At 38.4% G+C, this 25,534-nt stretch overlaps 1 protein-coding gene across 2 annotated transcripts in view; it reads left to right on the plus strand.

Moving 5' to 3' along the window:
- The first annotated feature begins 12,320 nt into the window (after positions 1-12,320).
- The window catches only part of RB1CC1 (RB1 inducible coiled-coil 1), a 70,061-nt gene continuing 56,847 nt past the window's right edge, over positions 12,321-25,534 (plus strand). For both annotated transcript variants that reach the window (XM_088053320.1, XM_088053322.1), the window contains exon 1: positions 12,321-12,338. The gene's annotated coding sequence lies outside the window, so the exon portion shown is untranslated. The remainder of the gene's footprint in view (positions 12,339-25,534) is intronic.

Raw genomic sequence — 25,534 nt, forward strand, 5'->3', positions numbered from 1 at the left:
ACTACTGGACTGCATTACACTGACATTTATAAATATAGGTCTGCATAAAAATGTAATTTTGACCTTATTGAAATGAGTGGTTAATCCCCACTAATTGTAGTAAGGAATTCATCCCGGTCTCTCTTCATGGAAATGGTGTATGGGGAAGAGTCTGGAGAGAAACACCCACAGTTATTTCCAACACCCAAAATAAGGAATGAATGATGCTTTTCTCAGTCATTTATTCAACAGCAGTAGCTGCAGCAGTTTTATAACCACACTCAGAATGTCTCTCTGAGAATATATGTCATAAAAAATGCCACTGGAGACAGCATTACTGTACCATACATTAGAGGTCAGAAAGCTCTGCTATTTGCCACAAAAGTATAGAAATGAAAGGCTGTATGTAAGTTTCCTGTTCAGTCAAAAGATACTTTACACTTTAAAAAGGTTGCATAAAATTTTTTGAATTTAGCATTATTTTATTTGTTATCTATGAAACTTTTCCTGTATCTGCCTTGCTTCTACACCTACAACAGCACTATGTCAGGAATGCCTTCAATTTGAATCTTTTCCAAATGATGACACAAACCAGCTGGACTGTATTTTCATTTCCCAGGAATACTTCCTGGCCCAAAGCATGACTCTGTTAAACAGTTTTATCTTTTTTATGTCTGTGAAATAAAACTTGAGTAAAAGGTAATTATTCCCAGGCAGAAATCCCTGACACATACTATTTGCTATCCAGACAGTGACTGTGGCTGTCTGTAGCCCTGGAGCAACGTCATTTCACCATTTTCAGGTTACCTCTGAACACAGAATGACTTTTGTCGCTCTTTAAGAAGACTTCTGTAAGGACTCCTCACTGACTTGCAAAATAGTATGTGGCTTGGAAAGATATCCCTGTGTTTGTTTAGTTTCACTTACTTTTCAGAGAGAAAAATGTGGGGCAACACTGGTTTAGCATGTTTCATTCTGCCTTAAAGTTTCCTCAGCTGAAAAGAACCAGTCCTCTCTTCAGTTTTTTTTTTTTAGCTGCCTTTTTAAATCAGCATTTTTATCAGCATTAACCTTACCTGAGTGTGGCAGTAATGAAGCAATTCATTCGTCACTTTTGGATTATTTGCTGTGCTATAGTAGGAACTGCTTGCTGGATATGAGGAGCTCCTTGTACTATCAAGACAACCCATAGTGCTCTATCATATTCAATACACAACTCCACTATCCTGAAACCAATTAAATCATTTGGTATGTTAAAAAAAAAGACATACTTTCATTCACATGTTAGATTCACTGAAAAAATCTGAGATAATTCTGTTTGTCATTTGCTCAGACAGTGTCTCATTAACCCCCCAATATTCTTGAGATATGTCTTGGGTGTAAATTTTTCACTTTTTAATAAGACAGGAAATAGTCTTTTCTAGTTTCCCCTCTACACTCTAGATCTGCCTCTCCAGAGGCAGTCTGGATCTTATATCAAAACACTCCAAAGTCTTCTGAGACCTGAAAAAGGCTTTGTGATCTAATCTCTGGAGAAGGCTCCCTGTTTCAGTGCCAACTATATGTTTGGAACAAAGATTGTTAACTTGTATTTTCAATTTAACTTTCCAAAACATACTTTCTCCATTTACCAAAAGGCATCATGATTTTTAAATTGAGTTCTGGTAGGCTATCTCATCCATTTAAAATGCAGTGTCCCATTCTCAAAGATTTATATAACTTTTCCATTTTTATTGTGAACAGCATGCTTCTTTTATGTCTGCCCTATTAATTTTTCTTGTTTTCCCTTGAAACAGAAATATATGGCCAGTTCCTTGGCTTTGCCACATGTTTAACTATTCTGACTGTTTTTATTTCACTCGTTCCAAAGACACTTATTAAAAAGTGTGCTTTTATTAGTCTATTATTACACTCCATTTATTGTTGATAGCAGAAATAGCTCAAGGCGAGAAAAATTAAGATGACTGCTTTTTCAGACTGCAGAGCTTTGCTGCATTTGAATTCATATATAAAGTACCTGTTTTAATCTAGTTTTCCAAGTCCTTAATGATGAGACTGTCAGTGATGCAAAATTTTGTTTTCTTTCCTTACATACACAATGGAACATTTTTTTTGACCGAATAAAAAATTCAAAAGCAGACCTTTTACCAGAATATATTTTACATCTATCTGGCTCTCTTAACCCTGGCTGTGAGCTGGATGCAGGCAAAAAGAAATTGGAAATGATGGAAGAGTACCTTAACAGGAGTTGACGTAGACATTCAATATCTATGATTTTGGATACTGGATTATTTTTCAGAGACGGACATCTAGTTTTAAAATTACTGTGAGCCAAAGCACAAGCTCACTCCACCCAGAAGCTATGATTTTCAGAAATAGTCACAGAGTATAAGAAAAAAAATCTTTGACTTTATCAGGATATGGTAATTAGAAATAAAAAGAATGTTTCTTTATTGCCCATACAATTACTTTTTTTTTTTCTGTTATCAACCTCTTCTTTCAAGTCCAATATGAAATGAAAGTACAGAGTGGATCCTGTTCTTCTGTTATACAACTTCAGCTCTTAGCTGTGTCACAAAACCAGTAATCCCATTTATCTTTGAATTAATCATGCCACAACTTTCTAAGAAAATAAATAAAATTAGGTCATTAACATTCAAAATACTAAAACAAAAACATATTTAAGCACAACTGACAATATCAATAATATTCCTTTTTACATGCAAAATAACACCATAAACAACATCAGTGATCATAGTGGATAACCATACAGAATGTGTTTCCAATTGTCAGTTATCAAAATCTTGTTTGCAATTACTATCTTTCACTGTCATCTAGTGTACAAAAATTCTTTCTGCAAGTGCTTGGTGAAGAAGGAGAATGCAAGAATGCACAGAAGAATGTAACACTATTTTTCCCAACTTAATTTAAAAGCTTTTAATCAGAAAGTAATTCCTAAGGTTTACTTTTGTCCATCTAGTTACTCATTCTTGAAAAATCTATACTGCTGAACATGCATGGCCAGTAAGAAAATATGAAATGGAGAAGAAATACAGAGCTTTAAAGACTAATACCATTACAGAACATAGAAATCAGGGATTTTAGGCCTCAGTTGTATCAGGTCTTTAGGGGCTACCAGGACGCACAGTCAAAATATGTCTGTCAATTTGAACAGAAGGAATAAGTATCTAGTAAAGAAAACCATTAGAATATATTGCTAAATAATAAAAATTTTATTGCCCAAACAAGAACATGCATTAAATATATTTCCTGCTTCCCACATTCCCATGAATTGTTCATCTTCTTTTACATAAAGTAGCAAGAAAGCAAACATGGCAGGTTTGAGTCAAGCTTTCTTAGGGCATTTGCGAGGTATTTCAGTGAGGAGTGTTTCAGTGTGCACAGTGAAGAACAGAGCCATATTCATAGCTCATATGTTTGAGCCTTACTCTTCACAAACACCCATGCTTATAATTTTAATTAGCAATATTGCACTGAAAGTATCTGATCACCTTTCCAAGGAAATATTTATTAATTTTAAAAATGAAAATCATATGAAACGATTGTTTCTACCTATGTGTTCTTGCCACAGTCACATGACCAAATTCGGTTTTCATTTCACAACATTCAAATACTGCACAAGTTATTCTGAGTAAAGTGAGGACTATATTCACACATCCAAAAGGAAATAAAAAATAAACATGAATAACCAGAGACAATTTTAATCTATTTAGTCCTTGTAAAATTGGCCTCAAGGAACCATGGCACCAGATATCTAAAACGACAAACTTAATGCAGAGAATTAGTATCTGTCCTTGAGTGTAAGTTTGGTACCATATGTTCATTACCTGTTCATAAATGTTACTCATAGTGCAAAAGGCAGTATAGTGAAGCTAAGTAACCCGAAACTACATAAGGGCAATTTATTAACATTAAAAATATGAACAAAAGGGTGGTTTTCATAAATCACATCTAAAAAAAGTTGCCTTTGCAACAAAAAAACCAACCCCAAAACCACAAAACAACAAAACCCCACTAATAATAATAATAATAAGAGTAATAGTAATATTATAAGCAGAAGAAGAAGAAGAAGAAGAAGAAGAAGAAAAGTAGTAGTAGTAGTAGTAGTGGTAGTAGTAGCATTGAAGAACAGGTAGAAGTTCACTAATTCAAAATTTTTAAAAAAATAGATTCATATTCATCTTCTCATACTTGCAAAGCAGCAGAAATATTATTACAGGTTCAGCTGAAGGAATCTGGATTGATGTTCATACAATTTAAGATTGAAAATAAAATAAAGTCCTCATAAAAATTTTATTTTAAAATAATAATTTGGCAGTTAGTGGAAGAGTAATGTAAACTCAATTCTTGCTTAAGGTAGATATTGGACTTAAAAGGTTAAGGAAAATAAATGTTTCAGCCTATTTAATATTACTTTTCTTAATTAATTTTTTTCTGTATTTTCTATATCTAGAAATAACCAATGACATTGGCCAGTTTTCAGTGAGCAAGAAAACACTGTTCCTATTTCTTCACTTAGTAACTAACAAAATTTCATTAGTTCAAGGTTCTGAAAGTATTTAAACTCATTTTCTGTAAAGAAAACAATTTCTTTAAGTTTGAAGTGTCATTTCCTTGCATTTTTGTCCTATGGTTATCTTTGAATTATGAACATAGTAATTTTCAATTGGAACATAACTCAGAATCCATTAAGCAGTTCAAACAATTTCAATCCTTTGTGAAATTAAGTATATGTATCTAGTAAAATATCTCTATCAGTACTTGAACATTTGATGTCACGCTGCATTTGACCTCTACATTTCTGCCTGCTGTTTATTAGTGCATTAGAAATATTCAAGGATATAACTTTTCGAAATAGTAAAAGACTTTCAGAAAACTTTGCAATCATTTGACTGTAAAAGAAATATAATAAAGTTAAAATAACTTTCTGAAAATTCTCCTAGCCTCACAAAGGATTCTTTATATGACATTCTGCACTAGAATTCAGTGGATATTCCTAATGTTGTCCTTTAATGAAAAATATCAAAACCTAAATCTATCCTTGTTTGAGAGTCTGGAAAAATACTTAAGAACCAATTAGAGAGAAATAAAGAAATTGCACAGAACTGGCATGCAGGTTGCTATGACCATTGTGCTTTTTAATGTATATATTTTCTTGTCTCTTCTGGGATGGCTGTCTTACTCCTAAAAAAAAAAATAAAATAAAGGAACTATTTTACAAATATTTCTTTAAAAAAGTCCAATAGGAAGTGTGAGAACTTATGAAACATACATCAAGAGTGGATATTCATCCCATACATACTCCACACCATGCATGTTTAAAGAATTTTAGAAAGCAACTCCTATCACCAAATTGAGAGCTCCCAACGCTTGCCTTCAGAGAGATAAAAAATGTAAAGACTATCAATGACCTCTAGTGTTGTAGTTTCAGTACTGCAAAACACTCTTGCTAGCAATAAACCACAGCATCCATGGAGCATTCACAGAATTTTAGACTGTATTCAGTTACTAGTGCAGCACACAAGAAGATCCTTTAAAGAAGAGAAAATATTTTGTCTGTTACCTAAGCTAACAGCAGCAATTTTTTTATTAAAAAAAAAAAAAAAAAAAAAAAGTAGTTTACTCTTTGGGTTGAAAGTGTCTATATCTGATGATACAGTGGGCAATTTTCTGAACTCCTCTTTGCACCTGTTTCAAGAACAAGGATTAAGTATCAGGTGGGGATGCCACTCTGGCTGGCTTATAAACCCAGAGAAAGTAGGACAAAGAAAGCAGGAGATAGTGAATGAAATTCCAAGAAGAAGAGTAAATAAGAAGGCATTGTATTTCATGGTATTGCTGGATGCACATATTTTGGAGAGAAGAGACAAAGTAGTGTTGCTTTCTAAAATTGCCTTCATGCCATTACTGTCCCCTTCAACAGGGTTGTATTTATTAGCCATGAGAGTGAACAGAAAAAGCCTGGATACACAAATGTTACAAAATGGCAAAATGACAGTACTGGGACCTAAACAAATTGCCCATTGAGGCTTGAGAGGAAATGCCCTACTTGTATTTGATAACACCACAGAATTACTGGCCTTACTCTTACAGCTGAGACCTTGCTTTTAGATTTTTTTCTGCACTTATTTAAGATGCAGGATCCTTTTTTTTTTTTCCTCTCTATTTCATATTGAACAAAAAAGTGTACAGCTTCAGTGAAATATGAAAAATTGTCATTAGGGACAAACTGCCATGGCAGAATGGTTAAAAAGATCATATGAAATTTACTGTGAAATCCTTGTGTGGGTTACCTGACTATTGAGGGGAACTTCCCAAACATAGCTGAACTGAAATTACAAAGTGATCTTCTGACGTTTTCCAGGCCTTCATCTTGTCACCAAGCACTGAAGAGAGTAATGTTTCTGTGTCTAATTCCACTTTTGGATCTTGCTTGTGCCACTCTCACTTGTGCCTCATTCTTTTCCTTCTTAATATTTCCTTCTTTTTTTCTCTCTAACAACGTTAAACACACTGTTGATCTGTTCCTTACAGTAAGAGTTTTCATGTGCTCTTTTGTTGCTCTGAAAATTAAACCTTCTGATCTTGTTTTCATAGTTTCTAGCCACTTTCCCAGGAAAGTAACTATAACATAGATGTTTATACATTCTTTGTAAGAAATGTCTTTTGATGGACTTTTCTCATGACCAGTGTGATTGGGAAGGTGGTAACCTACTATCCAATCCCTGGTCATTGTTGAGAATCTATAAATAATGGAGTCAGAAAAATAAAAGTACTTTTTTCCCGATCATACATTAAACTGTGTCCGTGTGTATAATTCCATGTCCTGTAGTGACACTCTTTAACACTTTGGTGTTGTTTAAATGCCTCCATTTTACTGCTACTTTCTATATCAATATTTGTTTTTTTTTACAGAGTACACCTGTGCAATACTCCAGCCAATCTATATCTGCGATTTGAGATTATTTTTATCATAGACTTTCAGAAATGTAATCCTGTAGTTAGACACCATAAAACCTCCTGCCACAGGTTTGACTCTGCTGGCTGTCAATTGGTAGCAGCAGTGTGGTGCCACAGATGCAAGAACACTGAGCTCAGGCTGGGTTGGCCTATTGTGGATTTCCTCTTTGCTGGCTCTGCCACACAATGTTTCCTAGAGCTGTGTAAAGCAAGTTCCCCTATGCTTTGATGGTCTGAGATCCCATGTAGAGCATTAGCAATGTGTGCTCATCCTTAGATTAGCTGCCTGCAGTAAAATCACAAAACACCCCCTTCATGCTAGAATATACTTTACAAAAAAAGTTAATAGGTACAGTGACCTTAGTGGTGTGGTGCAATGTGTGGGAAAAAAAGGCTTTTTGAGATGGTCATCTGGGGAATTTATGAATTGCAGATAATTGCACAAAATCCTTGAGTTTCTATAGGGCATTGGAGAGCATAATGCAAACTCAAACTTAGGCAGGCTCAAATTATAAGAAGTATTTGGGGCAGACCAAGGTTTCTCCTCTTCTGTATCATAAGCAAACTCATAAACTGAGTTAGCATGTAGAAAAATAATGAACCAAATTTTTTCTGAGAGTTTCTCCAGCACTGTCTTTAAAAAATAATCTCGTAAGTAATCTGAAACAGACCCTAAAAATTTCTTCTTTAGATAAATCTAGATAAAACTAGATTAACATTTGTGACTGTTCTGTGACCACCAACAGTTTGTATTTTATATTCAAGACAGATATATTTTCTTACCATTAAGGGGCATATGTAAACTTGGAAATTACTTTTGACTAACTTTCCAGAGATCAAAATACTGAGAAAAAATAATTGAAAACACACAAATTAAATTAAAACACACAAATACAAATGAAAATGTAGATGAAAACTGAGTATCTTAAAAAGAATTTAATAAGCAGATAAAAACCCCAAATTTCAGTCTAGAGAGAGCTACTTCTAAGAGCTTTTCCAGATTCACAACTTACATAAAAATACAGTTCAAAATTAAACAACAGCAGTAACAAAACTAATCACTATTATGTAACAAAAAAGAGGAAAAGAGAAACTGACAGGAGTAACAAGAACATGAAGCTATGAAACATGGTCCATAGCCAGTCAAGGCAGGGATCAGTTGCTCATATTTTTCCCCAGAGTCCTAGAACTAAACATTGAGCCTACCAAAATGTGCTGAAACTACTAATGACATGAAATTATCTGCTGCTAATTAAGAAGGTGACTGGACAGAGATGGAATTTAAGTATGTTGAGCTAACTTGGGATTTTACACTGTGGTCCACTAAAGTCAGTACTAATAACAATGTGAAAATCAAGGAAACTTCAGAAGACTGGAAGTATTAATGCTGGGGAAATGTTCAAAAAAGGCAAATAGATAAAAGTGCTTAACCTATAGTCTCATCTGATGTCTACAACACACTTTTTCTTTATGATGGCAATAGTGCAATTCAGTTAATACAGACAGAAGGATTAAGAACAGTAAATGTTGCTCAGAAAGGTTTTGTGAAAATGGACTCCAACCAGTAAATTTTTAGTTGACTGTAATTATGTATTTGAGTAAAGCACATACTGCTTACTGAAGTTAATTTCTTCCATGTTAAATAAGAAACACTGCTAAGCTTTATGTATAAATCTGATTTTGTACCTAGAATGTAAAAAAAAAAATAAATCAAAGCCCCAAACCAGTCTTCAAAGAAGCAGGAATACTGTGCCAGGAGCAGGGATTTTGGGCATCTCTAGCTGAAACCTCAAGCCAGCCACAAGCGAGCCAACAATGCAGCAGTCAGCCTGGAAATGTACATCACCAGGCACTCCAGTGAGCCAGACTTGGCATCACAGTTTTGACACAATTTTTCTTTCTTTCCTGTGCTCAAATAATTAGGCAGGTATTGATCTCTATACCTCTAACTTGATTATTTCAGTAGAAGATAGTAATTTGTAATTACTAGAGATCTGCATGTGTCAGTTTCTATTTGGTTGTCCTTTATACACTGGCATAAAAATGTACTAAATGAGATAATTTTACAAGTTTATTTTAGAAAGACATTAATTTAAGAGCCTCGGTATTTCGAACTGCAAAATAGCCTATCACAATCTCCATCTAGCTAAAGAATTCCCTGTCTACACAGATTTGAACAATCTATACATACTTTTAAAATGCATAGGAAACATAAATGATGCAATCAAACCAGCAGCCATCTGAGCTGCTGTATTGGGAAACTCAAGTGAAGAGCAGATTCCAAAGCTGCAAAGCTCTGAAAGAGGACTCTACCAGCACCCACGCCTGATCTCATCAATGAATATAAAAAAGCTCCTAAGAATGAGTAATGAATGCAAGTGCACTCAGAATAGTCAGTTTTCTTTTTCTTTTTTTTTTTTTTGAAAATGATTTAAACTAGTTTAAACTAGTCTACTCCTACAGTATCATTTAAACTAATGTAGCTATGTATTTAGGAATATTTGAAAGTTATAGTCTCTTCTGGAAATGCAAAGAATCACCATTTCAGTGCACTTAGTTCATCATTTCAGTTTACTCTGTTAATTGAGGTCAGTGACTAATTCTTTGAATTGAGACCATGGGAGCTGTAAAAGAAGGAAGATGGTTTTGTTTCTATTTCATTCAGAAATACAAGTGAAAGAAAAAGGACTGAATACTATAAGTTACCAGAACAAAGGACAAATAGTATTCAATATGTTAATAGATTATATTTTCAGTTAGCAATTCATCTTTATGTAAGTACAAAGTGGGTTTTATTTATTTGGTTTAACGCTCTTTGTAGTTTCTTTAAATATATTAATAAAATATATTAAACAAAGAGTTTCAGTATGATGAATTTCTGGTTTGTATTACTAGAAAGGTTGGGAAGGAGAGGGGAATTTAGATGCTTATTTTAAAAAGGCAATTAGTACTTACTAACAAAATGTAAAAAATCCCAAATGTCTAAATTAGTGACTCAGATGAAATATAACCATACTTTTCTAGCCTCTAAAAATAGACAGCACATTAAAAGCTAAATATAGAAGGAGTGGACATAGTCTAGAAGCATTTAACTTTGGAGTGCTCAATGAGGTACATTTCCAGGTCAGCTGCTGTGATGCTGGCTGGCTTGTGACCTGCGGTTTCAGCTGGACATGCCTAAAATCCCTGCTCCTGGCACAGCACTGCCATTTGGATCTGGATTCCCATACTGTTCCATGGGTTATAGTGAGAGACAAGTCCACTGGCATGCAGGGCTAAGGGAGAAGCTGAAGCTTGTATCCCTTGGTTTACAGATTCTGTCTTTATGGTTACTAAGCCAGGAGAGTGAGTAATGCAAATGATTAAAGGATTAGAATATATCATCTGTGAAAAGAAAGATTATTAGAATGCTATTTTGTAAGTGGGGACAGTATTTTTTTTTCATGACTGTAAAAAGGAAAAATACATCACGTTTCTAGCCATACAGGCCAAACAAATTCCTGGTATTACTTCTTCAGCTGAAATATATGCAATTATATATATTGCAATTATTATATGTAATTAATTTTTTGTTATCAGGAATTAAACTTAAATTTTAAAAGTATGACTTTATTTGTGAACAAGGAGACCTGCATGGATTAACAAGGAGCTCCTGGACAAAAACAGAAAATGGAAGCCTACGGAGGGTGGAAGTGAGGTAACCTGGAAGGAATACTGGCAAATTGTCTCAGCAACCAGGGATCATGTTAGGACAACTAAAGCCCTGAAAGAATTAAACCTGCCTAGGGATCTCAGGGACAACAGTAAAAGCTTCTGTAGGCAAATAAGTAGTAAAAGGAAGACTAGGGAAAATGTGGGTCCTCTCCAGAAGGAAACAGGGGAGCTGGTTACCCAGGATATGGAGAAGGTTGAGGAACTCAGTGACTTTTTTTGCCTCAGTCTTCACTGTAAAGTGCTCCAGCCATACCACCTATGTTGCAGAAGGTAAAGGCAGGGACTGGAAGAATGAAGAACTGCCAGCTGTAGCAGAAGAGCAGGGAGACCATCTAAGGAACCTGAAGGTACACAGGTCCATAGGACCTGATATCTCACATCTATGAGTCTCAAGGGAGCTAGCACAGAAAGTGGCTGAGCTACTTTCCATCATATTTGAGATGGCAGTCCAGTGAAGTTCCCACTGACTGGAAAAGAGTGAGCAAACCTCTTTAAAAGGGGAAAAATGGAATACAGGCTTATGACTAATGCCAATTTGCTCGCCAGTGTCTCCCCAACTCTAGCCTTTAGTAAAACTCTAAGATATAAGAAAGAAGTTTTTTACAATGAAGGTTTTAAAATGACAGAATAGCCTGCCTGAGAGGTGGTGGATGCTCCATCCCTGGAACCATTCAAGGCCAGGTTGGATGGAGCTCTGGGTAACCTGGTCAGGTTGAAGGTGTTCCAGCCCATGGCAGGAGGGCTGGAAGTAGATGATCTTTAAGGTCCCTTCCAATCCAAACCATTCTATGATTTGGCTATATTGTTCATTCTGTGAACATGACTTCAGTGCTTGAATATAAAAAAACAAAGCTGATAGACAGTAAAGAATGGGAATTCTATTCTCAGTAACACTAAATATTCAGTAATGCTTACACAGCTATAACTTTCTATAAATATTACTAACAATATTACTGTTGTTCTATGTAGTCTGCACTGTCATGCTGTTTGACCTTGTTATACTCATTATCATGTGAGTGCTGAGGAGAAGTGGTGGTATTGGAAGGTCCCTTACACAAACGGAGCCTCTTAAATGAAAATGCACAACAAAGGATTTTTACAGGATTATTTAGGCTGTGAGTTTTCCCTTGAGAGCTTCTATCTTTAACCACTTCTGAGGGTATGTCCATTCTGACTTTTTAATCTGAGATTTAATCTGAGATTTAAATGTCCTTCGCATATTTCTGCAAAGGACCAAGGACTGATTTCACGACCTAGATGTTAAACTGAACCTAACTATTCCCTTCCTATGAGGAGCTCTGGCAGCAAACAAGAAAAATCACTTATGAATTCAAAACTTGTGTAGTCAGAACTACTGAAACATTGAGAAGCCACACGATGTTAAAATCACTGGTTAGGAATGATCCACAACGAGGTCAGGGGGAGTGGCACGCTTTCAAAATGGCATCAGCTGTTCTTGAGTCACTGACCATTCAAAAACAAATTAGTGATTACTTCTGAACCAGTCATTGCTCTCGAAAAGAAGCAAGAGATGAGATAGGACTTGGTGTTTACCATGGACTGCCAGGCTACATTAAAGGATAATCGAAGTTCTTGAAGTCTCTCTCAAAACACGCAGGAGCGCTTGTGGTCTTGGAGACTGGTGTTCACTTTGCATATTCCAGGTCAGAATGGTACTTTGTCCTTTAAAAAATACTGGTTTCTGAAGTGGTTGTTTAGTTGGAGGAAGACTTAAATTGAAAACAAATACTTGTTGGGGATTACTTTTGAAGATGTCACAAAGCATCAACAGAGAAGGCAGGAACTTGGGTTTAAAGCATCAGCCTGACCTAGCAGAGGAATGAATATAGCTGTTTCTAGTACTTGAAAAAGAAAAAACAAGCAAGCAAAAAAAAAAAAAAACAAACCAAAAAATACCCCAACAAAACAAAAATAAGGGAAGATAGCAATGTGTTTGGTTTTGGCTGGGGAAGAGTTAATTTTCCTCTTAGTATCTGGTACAGTGCTGTGGTTTTTTTTATTTAGTGTGAGAATAATGTTGATAACACACTGATGGTTTAGCTGTTGCTAAGCAGGGCTTATTCCAAGTCAAGGACTTTCCAGTTTCCCATGCTCTGGCAGTGGGCAGGTGCACAAGAATCCAGGAGGGGGAATGGCCGGGACAGCTGACCTGAATAGACCAAAGGGATGTTCCATATCATAGAATGTCACGCTTGGTATATAAACTGGGGGGAGTTGAGGCTGGGAGGGGCTGATCACTGCTTAAGGCAGGGCTGGGCTTGCCAGTGGGCAACGGGTGGTGGATAACTGATTTAGGCATCACTTGTTTGTTTCAGGTTTTATTTATCTCATTATTATTATTATTATGTTATTATTAATTATTATTTTACTATTGCTTTATTTGAATTATTAAACTGTTTCTATCTCAACCCATGTGTTTCACAATTATTTCCTGCCTCTCCTCCACATTGCACTGCAGGGGGGAGCTGTGTGAGCAAGCAGCTTTGTGGTACTTGGTGGCTGGCTGGGTTTAAACCAAGGCACAGCAGTAAGGGAAGCAGAAGTACACAGGGAGAATTTCTGGCAAGCAGAGCTAAAGAAAACAGGAAGATGTGGGTTTTGAAGTACCTTTGGAACTAAATAAATACTGACAGTATTGGTTTGTTACCGGCACGCAGATAAGAATTGTACAGAAAAACTGTCATCAGACCTCACTGATACTGTGGGACTGTGCCCCCTGTCCATGACAGTGCCTCTTGCTGCCAGCCCTGGCTCCCAGTTTGCTTTCCCTTAAAGAGCAGCCTGCTCTTTTTGCTCTCTGACTACAGCTGCATAAATAGGTAGTTTAAGAGACATATTCTTTGGTATGCCAAATTTAGTACCCAAAATTAAAAGCACACAGTGAAAAACTCCTTCAGCCCTCTTGGTTATTTCACAGAATGTGAAAAAATATACAGGTGGATCCCAAACAGTATCTTGAAAGAATAACCTACATTTTGTACAGCACTTTGAAAATGTGAAGAATACTCAGTAACCTTTACTCAATGCTTTCCTTTTGTATATCCTAGAGCAAAAACTTCTTCATAAAATGCTGCTTTTTTAGGATAGAAGTGCTAGATATAATGTTAGATTTTAGGTTTTGTTCAGACAGGCTCATGAAAATACCCTGTAATTAGTTGTTTGGCATGAAGAGGCTCTGGAACACTTTGAGAGGAAGCAACATAATGAAATGTTACAAGAACAAGCCAGAACAACCTGCTCTGCTAGCAGCATTTTGCTTACTCCCCAGAACTGAAGTTCCTGCTTCACTCCTGCCTGAGCTGCCTCTCAAATCAATCAACAGTTGTCCCACACGTGCTGTGAAAACCAGAACCATGCTTAAGTGCCTGAAGCCTCATTTTATGCAATTGTTGAAAGCCTGACTGGCAGAGGTGCTTTGCCAGAAAACTGCAAGCCCTGTTGGTACTGCTGCTTCAGTGTTTCAAGAGATGCTGCTGCTTCTCTTGCCAATGTTTCAGCTTCTCAAACTTCAGGAGGTCACTCTCAGTAGCTTCTCCTCAAGAGAATTTTAATGAAACCTATTTGTGTTTCAGCCTTACCAAACCTCAAAGGTTTTTTGTTTTGTTTTTTAACTTCTGATAATAGTATGCATGCCATTTGTTCTGTCAAGTTCTATCTAGAGATCACTACTTTCACACTAAAGGTTAGTCCTTCATCACAATCAAAAAATTTATTAAGAAGATGGCCATTTTAGGGGATGCAAAAAGCAGAAGTCAACATCTGGAGAGCTAAAATAACACAGCTTTGATATAATCAGTGTTATATTACAGAAAACTGCCTTGAATTGCTTTGATAGAAACTTTTATTATTCTTCCCATTGCATTACACCTGTTTGAGTACTGATGTCTTCCCAGCTCCGTTTATTGCTGTAGTCTGAAGTGGCAAAGGTGTGTTTCAGAATTTGGACTCATCTCCCAACAAGCTGCAGAGCTGGGGACTACTTGTTTATGTGGTGCTACAAGGTGGTGACTGGGGACGTTCTTTAGAAGGCCAAGAAATTTCTGTCTGGACAGGCTGTGACTATTCAACATAGCCTTTAATGTGTCAAACAAGCAGGAAACTCTCCAACATTGCAGAGGTGGAAACCATAAGCTTGGTCCAGCTTGTGAGAAGTACCTTAAGGTACTGGAAGGCAGCAATTAGGTCACCCTGAAGCCTTTTCTTTTGTGGGATGAAGCAAATTCTCTCAGCTTTTCCTCCTAGGAGAGATTCTCCATCCCTCTACTCAACCTAGTGGCCTCCTCTGGACTCTTTCTAGCATGTCAATATCCTTCTTGTGCTTAGGACCATGACATGCTTGCATTCTTTTTTGCAATCCTCCTCTGCAGAGTATATTCTAAATCTGAATATACCCTGGCCACAACATTATGCTTTGCCATGACCTGCTGCCTATGGTGTATGCTACGGAAGGAGAGGTGAAGGTAGGCAGCAGAGAAAGTACAATCCAGCTATATGGTGTTCTCAAGGTATCTTGGCTTGAGGGTGTCCTTGACGCCAGAATTGTGATCCTTTCCTCCATCGCCAAGTCAAACAAGCCTCCTGCTTGTATTCCTCTCAAATTCACTTTTCTTTGATTTATATGGAAATGTCCTCATCCCAAAGAAAGGTTCTGTGGGCTAAGCCTCCATAGAAACTCATAATACCACAGAAACCAAAAGTGTGTGAGGTTTACTTTTGTTTTCTCAGATTGGAGCAAGAGGTCAGTTCCCACCCTACAGCTTTATATCAAAAGCTCTCCAAGGGGGATGGGAGTCCAGCCTGGACACTGAGTATATCTGGGGTCACCCTCACGTGGTGGCACTGGGATGAAGTGAACATTTGCTAAATTCTGCCTTGCAACTGGAAATGCAAACAGCCATCATCTTAAATGCTGAAATAATAGTCAATGCCTATGGCAGGGAAAAGCCCTGTGTCCCTAGTGACAGGGAGCGCTTGATTACCATGCTATGAATCCTTCTCTTTTTGTTTCTTTGCAGTTTATCCTTGCTAGCAGGCCTTAAATTTTAGTCTTAAAAAAAATTCCTGCGTGTTTGGGAAACAGATACATCCTTTGATTGGACTGGCCATGGTGATCTCACTTTCTTTAAGTGACAGGTGATACCTAGAAGTTTGGTAGGAACTGGTCTCCATGTAGCTGTAAGTTAGATTTCATAGCAAAAGTGCTTGATAAGTTTCTCTAGTAAAAGCTGACATTTTTTTAGTTTGTGCGGAGTGTAAGAAAGTTTTGCAAGCCATCTAAAACCTTATTTTCTTAAGATTTCTTTTTGTAATTACAAATGTCTGTTAAGCATGTAAGTTATTTCAGTATAGTTCATTACAATAAAACTCAAAACATACAGGACTAAACCTATCAGTAGATTTCCTAAACTTTTGATCTCTTGTCATCTCAGATTAAAATGAAATTGAATAAACCTCCTGCTCGGGTAAGGCCAAGGGTCTGACTTCCAAAAGCCAGCCGTGTCCTGGGCTGGACCAAAAGCAGTGCAGTCAGCGGGGCCAGGGAGGGGATTCAGCCCCTCTGCTCTGCCGAGACCTCACCTGCAGGGCTGCCTCCAACTCTGGGGCCCCAGCACAGGAAGGACATGGACCTGCTGGGAATGAGACCAGAGGAGGCCGACAAATTGATCAGAGGGATGGAGCACCGCTCCTGTGAGGAAAGGCTGAAAGAAGTGGGATTGTTCAGGCTGGGAAAGAAAAGGCTTCGCAGTGACCTGATTGTGGCCCTCCAGTATCTCTAGGGAACTTGGAGGAAACACGGGGCAAGACCATTTACAAGGGCACGCAGGGAAAGAGTGAATGTGTTTAAATTGAAAAACAGTAGGTTTAGATTAGATAATAGGAAAAAATTCTTTAGTGTGACGGTGGTGAAGAAATGGAACTGGCTGCCCAGAGGTAAGGTGGGAAGATCTCGAACACATCCCTTGAAGTATTCAGGGCCAGGGTGGATCGAGCTCTGAGCGACCCGGTCGAGCGCACGGTCCCCGTGCCGCGGGCACAGGGGGCTGGAACCGGAGCACTTCAGGGCCCCGTCGCTCCCACACCGCTCCGCTACCGCGCGCGCCCTGCGGGGCCCTCACGCCGCCGCCGCTTCCGCCGCGCGGTCCCTCCCGCGGGCCGCCCCCTCCCGGCAGCCCTCGCGCCGGAAGCGGCTGACGACAACAACAAACACCGGCGGCGGCGGCGGCCGCGCCAGGCAGGGCTCCCCCCATCTCCCCGCGGCCCTCAGCCCGCCCCGCCGGCCCCGCCGAGCCGCCTCTCCCGGCCCGCCGCCTCTCCCCTCTCGGCCGCGGGCCCCGCCGAGGCGCTGCGCGCCCCCGCGGAGCCTCCGGGCCCGGCCGCGCGGCGCGAGGGGGGGGCGCCGCCACCGCCGCAGGATGAGCGGCGCTGCCCGCGCGGGACCCGGGGGGGGGTGCCGAGCACTGTCCGGGGACGTGCGGGCTCCCCCCGCCGCCCCGCTCCGCCCCTCCCAGCAGAAGTGGGGAGGCCTGGGTCTTCGGTACCGGGAGGGCGGCCTTGGCGAGGGGCGTCGGTCCCGGCGCGGGGCGCAGGGCTGTACCTGTGGGGCGGGCGACAAAGAGCTGGGAGGCGGCGGAGCGGGGGTCGAAGAGGAGCAAGATCCCGCGGCTGGAGCCGGTCGCGGGGCGGCGGAGTGACCCCAGCGCAGCTGATGTGGGGAGGCGGTGGCTGCCAGCCCGCAGAAGGGAGCAGCGCCGGGCGGGCCGGGGTGCTCCCTGCCTGCCCAGGTCTCCGCTGCCAGGGCGAGGGATTCGCGGTGAAGTTACTATAAGGAATGACTCAGCCTGGCAGCGCCTCCGTGCTCGCCCTCGGCGGCGGTCGGGCGAGCGCCTTGCAGAAGCGTTGTGTGTTTACAAACGTTGTTCTGCCTCTCCCTCGGTTGTTTACTTGGTCCTGCTTCCGAGGAAACATGTGTCCTGTAATGAATTTTCACTTCGGTTTTTCCTTACGGCTCTTTAGTAGACTTTCAGGCTGTTCTGTGGATCAGTGCTCACTCTTCTTTCTCGCTGACCCCCAAAAGTACTGTCTGCAAGTGATCCGGAGATAGAAGTACTAATATCGGAGAATTAAATGAGCTGACCTTCGTAACGTTCATGTTTCTTACTTAACATCATCTAAACATGGAATAAAAAGTCATGTCTGGTCCCAAGAAACCCAGAAATGTTAGTTTCTACCTCATATAACCATAGCTTTTTTTTCTCTTGTGTCATTTGTTTTTATCTGAAGTAATTACGTGGTATGTCCTGGCTATGAGCCATTTCTTGCTGTTCATATTTTAAGCTTTCACCTTTGTTTCTTTATGGGAAAGAGTGAGGAGGTTGAGGTTTGTTTTTTTTTCCCTTGTATTTGCATATATGTGTGTCAGAAGTAGTTTGTGCTGTTGGGTTTGTGGAAGGACTTTATGCTTCTGGAGGTGTGTGCTTAACTGTATGGTACTTCTGCAATGCTGGAGAAATAACAAGAATGGAAAAGCGTGTTTCAGACAGTTGAATTTTATACAGCTGAGAAGTACTGTGAGGAATAACATTATAAATAGAATTACAGAATGGCCTGGGTTAGAAGACACCTTAAAGATCATCTAGTTCTAACCTTCAATGCCATGGGCAGGGACACCCTCTGCTAGACCCGGTTGCTTAAAACCCCATCCAACCTGTCCCTGAACACTTCCAGGGATGGGACATCCACAGCTTCTCTGAGCAACCTGTTCTGTTGTTTCACCATCTTCACAGTAAGGAATTTCTTCCTCATGTCCAATGTAAACTTACACTCTTTCACTTTAAAGCTGTTGCTCCTTGTCTTTTCACGTACATATCCTTCTAAAAAGCTCACCTCCATACATCATGGAAGTAAATTGTAATAATGATCATAATAATAATGAAAATGTGCACTATTACAGTATATTTGAGTTGTGAATTTTAAGAATATTTAGTATGTAATACCTTGGGAAATTTTTCAAAGGTGAAGCACATGAAGAAATGACCTTACTCTTATCTTGAGGTCTAATACAAACTTTTGTGCCAAGAAGCAAATATTAACAAGAAAGAATTTAGATATTCATTAAGTTTAGATTGAGGTGTGCACAGGGTGTATTTGTACTTACTCTAAATGCTGCCTGGAACTCAAAATAGCTTTATTTTATAATGCTGAGAGTAGTAAAGAAAATTACTGAAGAACACATGGTAAGGGACTTCAGCTGTGCCAGTTTTAAAGCTGGAAATACAAATGAGCTCTTTTGGGTAGTGGATTATTGTAAGATAGACCTAACTGTGCTTTGGAAGTATGTTATTGTTGTCCACTCTGTACAAGTAGCTGTGTGTTTTGTAGATTGTAAAATAGCAATCTATCTTAGCCACAATTGTGTTGGTCTAGGCTTGTGCTCAGCACAGTTTTGGGTTAGTAGTTTCTGAGATCGTGTTCAAGGGGCTGTCTCTCTCACCATGTCAGGTTACTCTATTTATAATTAGAAGTGTATGCAGCAGACTTGTGCTCTGGCTGGAGAAGAGGGCAAGGGTTATTTTGAGGTCTTTTGTGGTGTCTGTTTAAAAAACGGTGTGTCCCTGCATGTTGTCTGAACACAGCTGTTACATAGCCTTGCACAAACTAAGGTGGAAAACATAATTTCTAAACTGAACTTCAGTTACTTTGGTTAAATAAGGGACTGAGTGTATGTTGGGGATAAGGGAGTAGCGCATGTTGATTTGTTTTTGATGAGTGGCAATTACAGTGAAATCACTGGAAAGAATTTTTCTGTATGTTATCAGTGTGTCCTTAAGTCTTTATTTGGTTTTAAACCAGCAGTTACTTTCTGCGAAGGACTGGCTTGGAGTGGTATGAGGGTCTTGAGACTCAATTGCACAAGATGGGTTCATTAGCATGTTGAGGTAAAGTGAAAACAAGTTAAAATGAAAAACTATAGCTTGTGTACCCAGTTGTTACTCGAGCCACTTCAGTCATTTGGATAGTGCCCAAGCAGTCATGTGTCTCCTTCTGCATTTGTAATATTGCTCAAGAAAGTTGTGCTCCTAATTTTTGGTCCACAGCTCTGTGACATTATATGAATGGTTTCTGAAGATGAGGAGGAGACAAAAAAATAATACCATACTACTTTCAAGGAGCCTGTTAATAGCATTCTGATGCAAAGTTGTTAATCAGTATTACTGAGTAGCAAACACTTGATTACAAGATGCCAACTTACATAATAATATTGTATTATACTGCAGGATGTGATTGAATGCAGTGATACCAAACAGGCCAAAAAAAAATAAATCATTGATATGTAAATTACTAATCCAATTACAAGAATTACAGAGTGTCTGTTTTCTAGCTGATTTGCCAGACTAATGATTTTGGTGTACAAGTTGAAAGATTCTCACATGAATTGTGTGTTGTAAAAGCCTATAGCACGATTAATGGTGATAAATTGTTAGCAATTACTTTTGTGAGCTAATTAAAATTCTGTGGTTCCTGAGAAAGTCACTTGTCTATTTATGAGTTAATTCATAGTGCAGATCCACCCTTTATTTAGTTTTTATTTAAATTTTAGTTTTTTTAATGTAGTTCAGTTGAAAGGCAAGTTGGAAGACATCATAGCCATGTACCAGATCTTTTTATCTTTTCTATTTGTAAGCAGGGTTGGAAGTGAATGTGCTTGGTGTTTTCTAACAGGATTCAAGCATAAGTATATTGTTACTGATACATGAATAATACTTCAATACTAGTTTTTGTAAGTTGTTAATAGAAATACCAAAACACATTTATTGATGCCACATTTACGTTCATAGATTGAGACAGGGTTGGTCAGAAGAAACAGCAGGGCTGTCAGGGCAATTCTTGCTTGTCTTCCATTCATCTCCAGATGTGTATTTTCCTTTTGTTGTTCAGGTTTGCAGTCCATGGTTCAGCAGGGTTGTGAGCTCAAGCTACCAGCTAAAGCAACAGCTCAGTGTAGCTTTTCATGACCATCCAAGATGCTGACAGTTTCTTTTGGAAACAGATTTTGCAGCTGGGCCTGCTGTCTTTATCGCATCAAGGTGAAACGATTATGGTGTGCTATATATAAAGCTCTAGCAGTTTGTGCATCTAGGAAATAAGCTGTGCTAGAATGTGGTAGACTGTTTCCTGTGAATTAGTACAAATAAGTACAGAAAAGGCCTGTTTGAGTGCTGTATGAATTTCTTTCTGAACTGCATTAGTGGAAAGTAAAATGTAAAACTGCTTTGTCGACTAGTTTGGTTCCAAAAGTCCTGCATCTGTCTTGCTGTGTAATGCTATAGGATCAATGAGAAGAATGGTGTGTGAATATTTGAGAGCAGCTCTGCCTAAGTAATGTTCTAATGTTTTTTTAACTGACTTCAGAACGTGGATTTTTTTTTTCTCTTTATAAAATAACTCATGTTTTCTTGCCTTTTCAAACTTTCTTTTAAAACAGTATTTTTGCTTTTTCAGGAGAATAGGAAAGCTGTGGTGGTGGTAGTGAAATAGTGTGTTCAGTATTTCGACCGCATGTTGCTTTTATTTGGAGGGATTAGATGGAATTAGTATCTTTATGATACATCAATCTTCATTATTTTTCTTGACGATGTGTGTGACAGGCCAGTATGCTGTTTTCATTTTGAACAGATTGAACATGATTTGTATTTTAGAGGTAGAATGCAGTATTGAAGAACTAATTATAGGGAGAGTTTTACTTACATCATGAATTCAAAAAGTCATACCACTCTTAGCAAAGCAAAAATATAAATTCTGTAAGACTTGCACTTTGCTGAGGTCTGATTTTTGAATGTTTGAGATAGCTGTTTCTGAGTTCCCAAATTCTGTTTTGATTTAGTTCCGTGATTGAATATGTTATGCTCTTTTGTGTTGCAGTTATAGCTGTAGTATTTTTTTGCTCTTTATCACTGGAATGGTGACTCTCAATGTCAGTGGTTTATCTCAAACTTTGAGTTTGTTGATGCCAAGTAGCTGTGCTGGTATGTCATAAGTGTGAAAATCTGACCCTTATTTATTATAGTTGGCTTAGGATAAACAATTCATACTGACAAAATGGTGCTTTTATTTATACAGTTTTTCTTCCATCGTCCACAGCATGTATTTTTATTAAATTCAGATGAAGTGAAGATTCTTACATAAGAATATATTGTGTAACAGAACTAGAAGCTGTCTTCTAATACATTGTGCTTATGCTATATTGTAAGTGTTCTACTAGTAAATTCAAGCTGACTTATCTATTTAAAAATATTCTTTACAAGTACTTGTGTTGTCTGCTGATAGAGACTCAATTCTCACCCAGTCAGTGGTTTGAAAATATGACTCAAAATTCTCAGTTCTGTCTGAATGAAGTGGGGGAGGGGTAGTGTGTAAACTTTCTTTTTTATATGAAAGGCTTGGTGGTAAAATACCTATACATTTCAAAAGGCAAATGTATTGTGACAACATTTCCACACGCATGTTATGGTTCTAAACAACACAACCAGGGTTTAATAAGGCAGTTACAATACCTCAGTTATTGTAAGTTGTATTTTTCTTTGGTTTTCTTGGGGTTTCTTTGGTGGTTGTATAGTTCTTAAGTTGGTAAAACTGCATGAAAGAATTTATCAGTGCACGTTGTTAAAGTTATAAACTAGCAAAAATTTATATTCCAGAAAGGTAAAGAAGGAAGATGAAAATTAGAAAAAAAACCTTCTTGAAATTAGAGACAGTTTAATATTCTGCAAACTATCCTGCAGCTTTTCTCATTTATTAGCACATTGCTGTTGTCTTCTTTCACACTGTTGCCAATAGAGTTCCAAAGGTGATTTGTAAATATGTGGTATCCAAGAAGAGATAGTAAACTGATCTGAGAAGAATATGACATTTCTGAATATGTATTCCTAGGGAGACTGGGGGTTGTATGAGCTCTGCATCTTGCTGGTGGTCATTTACTTTCAGATACCACTGAAAATAAAAGAATGTTGATGAATAGGGGGAGGTTGGTAGGTGACATGTGAGTTATAAGTAACTTAAAAAAGAGAAATTTGATAAATTCTATCTTTAGATCGTGGAAGTTAAAATACTAATTTTATAATTAATATAGGATAAGAAAAATTTGAAACAAGTTTGAAATTGCAGACCAGTTAAACAGTTTACCAGGATGGTAGTGGATTTCCTTATTACTAGAAAACATTAATGTTTTTTTTAAGATCTGATTGCTTATGGATAAAAATTAAGGAAGAACCTGTGACTTTAAGGTGGGCAGTCAGACTAAATCACAAGGATCTTTACTTGCCTTACATTTCATTATTGTCAATCTTTGACTTTCTTTTCCATCTGTAGTGTTTTTATTCCTGTGAAGTAAATGTCATTTAATCAGTCTTATGTTCTGTATTTTTGTCTTTTAAATAGTTCTGGCCAAGATATTTTTCTTTTCCACATAAAAGAAAAAGTTGCAGCATTAGGATGTTGTATCTAAAGAGGGAAGAACAGGGGAAATGGCCTCCTAGACAGTATTTTGAGAAACTCTGTCCTTAGTTGCATCCGTAGTAATTACAAATTTTTAAGTTATCTTAGCCTGTGCTGGTTTGGGTTTTTTTACTAGGTTTCCAGGAAGTGATCTATTAGTAACTGAGGATGGCACAAGCTATTAGAAATATGGATGATGCCTTCTGAAAATTTTCACCTGTCTTCTTGAATGATGATTCTGGTGTTGAGTATCATCTGTACTCATTGGCCTCTTTGCAGCCTTCGTTGAAGTGTAGTTTGTGAAGTTATGTAATGAACCAGAGCATGGAACCAATTTGAGCTGTCAGTATCCTGGTGAAGTATGCTGTTTCTAACTTACTACAGCAAAGTCATCCAGTTTATTCCGCAGAAATATTGATAATCGAACCACTGAAAGATGGTGCAGGGAAAAGAGCAGAAGGACTGGCTGAGGAAAGGGATTCATAAGTCTGGTGCTTTTTTGTTACTGGAGTTTGTGGTCTTGGTTGATCAGAGAGAGTGTTAGTGGAAGAAGTGTTGGTGCCGACTTGTCTGAGTTTGGTATTAGAAAGAATGGAATTTTTGTTGTCTGTTTCTTGCAGAATTGTTTGCAAACACTGGAAGATTTTACATGCTAATTACTTTAAAGAGTATGTACCTACAAGAAGAACCTTCCCACCACTCTGGAGTCAGTCAGTACCTTGAATAAAACCACCTGAAGCTCCATGTACCTGAGTACCAATCTTTGCAAAGAGAATGTATTAATCTCTGTAATTCAAGGGAGGCTTGTACTCCACAAATGCTTTGAAATGGCAAAATTATACATTAAAACCAGAAAAATCTGACAAAACCTTCAGTTAACTTTGTCAAAAACTAAGGCGCAGACAGCTGTGTAAAAATTTGTTTCCATCAATTAAAAACAAAAAAAGGAAATAAAGAAAAGGGATACTTCTACATGCTGTGGGCTGTTTCCTAGCAATAAGATTGTCAGAAATCCTAGGTTTGTTTTCTGGCTTGTACCTGCTAACTGAGGCACAGAAGTTTCATTTTCTATCGTGTAAGAGATGTGAGGCTTTGAAAAATATGGTAAAATTGTATTTACTGTTGGAAGAGGAGAACTTTTGTCTGATCTGTTAAATGGACTGTGTTTTGGCAGCTTCTCAACTCAGTGAAAACAGCAGTGTAAATAGATGCTAACCATCAGATTGGAAGCTTTGTAATCACGTCCATATGGAATCATGACACAGTGCCTGATAATGGGCTTGTTGCCTTATGAACATGTTTGAAGCTATTGCATTCCTAGAAGTTTTGTTTGAACTTGAGATGCTGCATTGTTTTGGGCCACACTGATTTCAAAGCCCATTCTTTAATGCACAGTGTTTTCTTGTCTGCCCAGGTTTGCTTTTGATCTGCTCTTTCACTTTTGATGTTGCTGAGGACTTCTGAAGGCATTGCAGCACCTACTTAGCTGAATGAGGAGCTCCCATGTAATTCAGAGTTCTAGGAGCAACTCTGAATATGATGGCCATATGTAACTGAAATATTAGATTAGTAATGTATAAAATGATTCGTCTTAAAGGAGGGGAAGCGGGGAAAAGAAACCTCTTAGACTATGAAATACTGAATTACTGACTTCTGAAATTCCTCTGTTGTGAATTGGGATGTAGGGGTTTAGGAATGTGTCCTGGTTTGTGTGTGCAGGATGGTAGCTTGGCTTTTGGGTTGAGTGGAAAAGACTTCCTTTGCTGACCAGCAGCTGAGTTTGAGAGCTGTTAAGAACACAGTGACTGTTGGAGATGCTGTAATTAAGTAACCGCCTCTGTGCCTGATGCACATCTCAACATATAAATAGAGCTCCAGATGGCACTTTACAGATGTCAGGGATTGACAGCCTTTCTTTAAGACTACAGTGTGGCTTGAACATGAGGTTTAGAGGCTTTGATATAAGGTGGTAATGGGAGATAGGATCTCTACCTTCAGTAATATGTATCTCAGTGATTAAATGTGGCCTTCTGATTAAATTTATTTTGGAGGAGTAGGAAAATTAAATTAGTCTCCGCAGCTGGGTCAGGAGGAGCCCTACTACTTACTTATCACACAGCTTAGGGTTTTTAGTTTTTTTGTGTTTTGTTTTGTGGGTTTTTTTTTTTTTAGTTTTTAAGTTTTTTAAGTGCCTTTTAAACACATTTCCTTTCAACAGTTGTCTATACAGAGAATGGTATGCATTTGCACTGTAGTTTAGAAACATAGCCGTTTCTGTTGCATAAAGCACTACTAAAGAATGTATGGCCTCACAATGAGGTCGTTCTTTCTATTCTTCTGGTGGTGG

The sequence above is a fragment of the Pseudopodoces humilis genome, chromosome 1 (genome assembly GCF_049639895.1).
Source record: "Pseudopodoces humilis isolate 2021_Gansu_Grassland_sample_001 chromosome 1, ASM4963989v1, whole genome shotgun sequence".
In the NCBI taxonomy this organism is placed as follows: Eukaryota; Metazoa; Chordata; class Aves; order Passeriformes; family Paridae; genus Pseudopodoces; species Pseudopodoces humilis.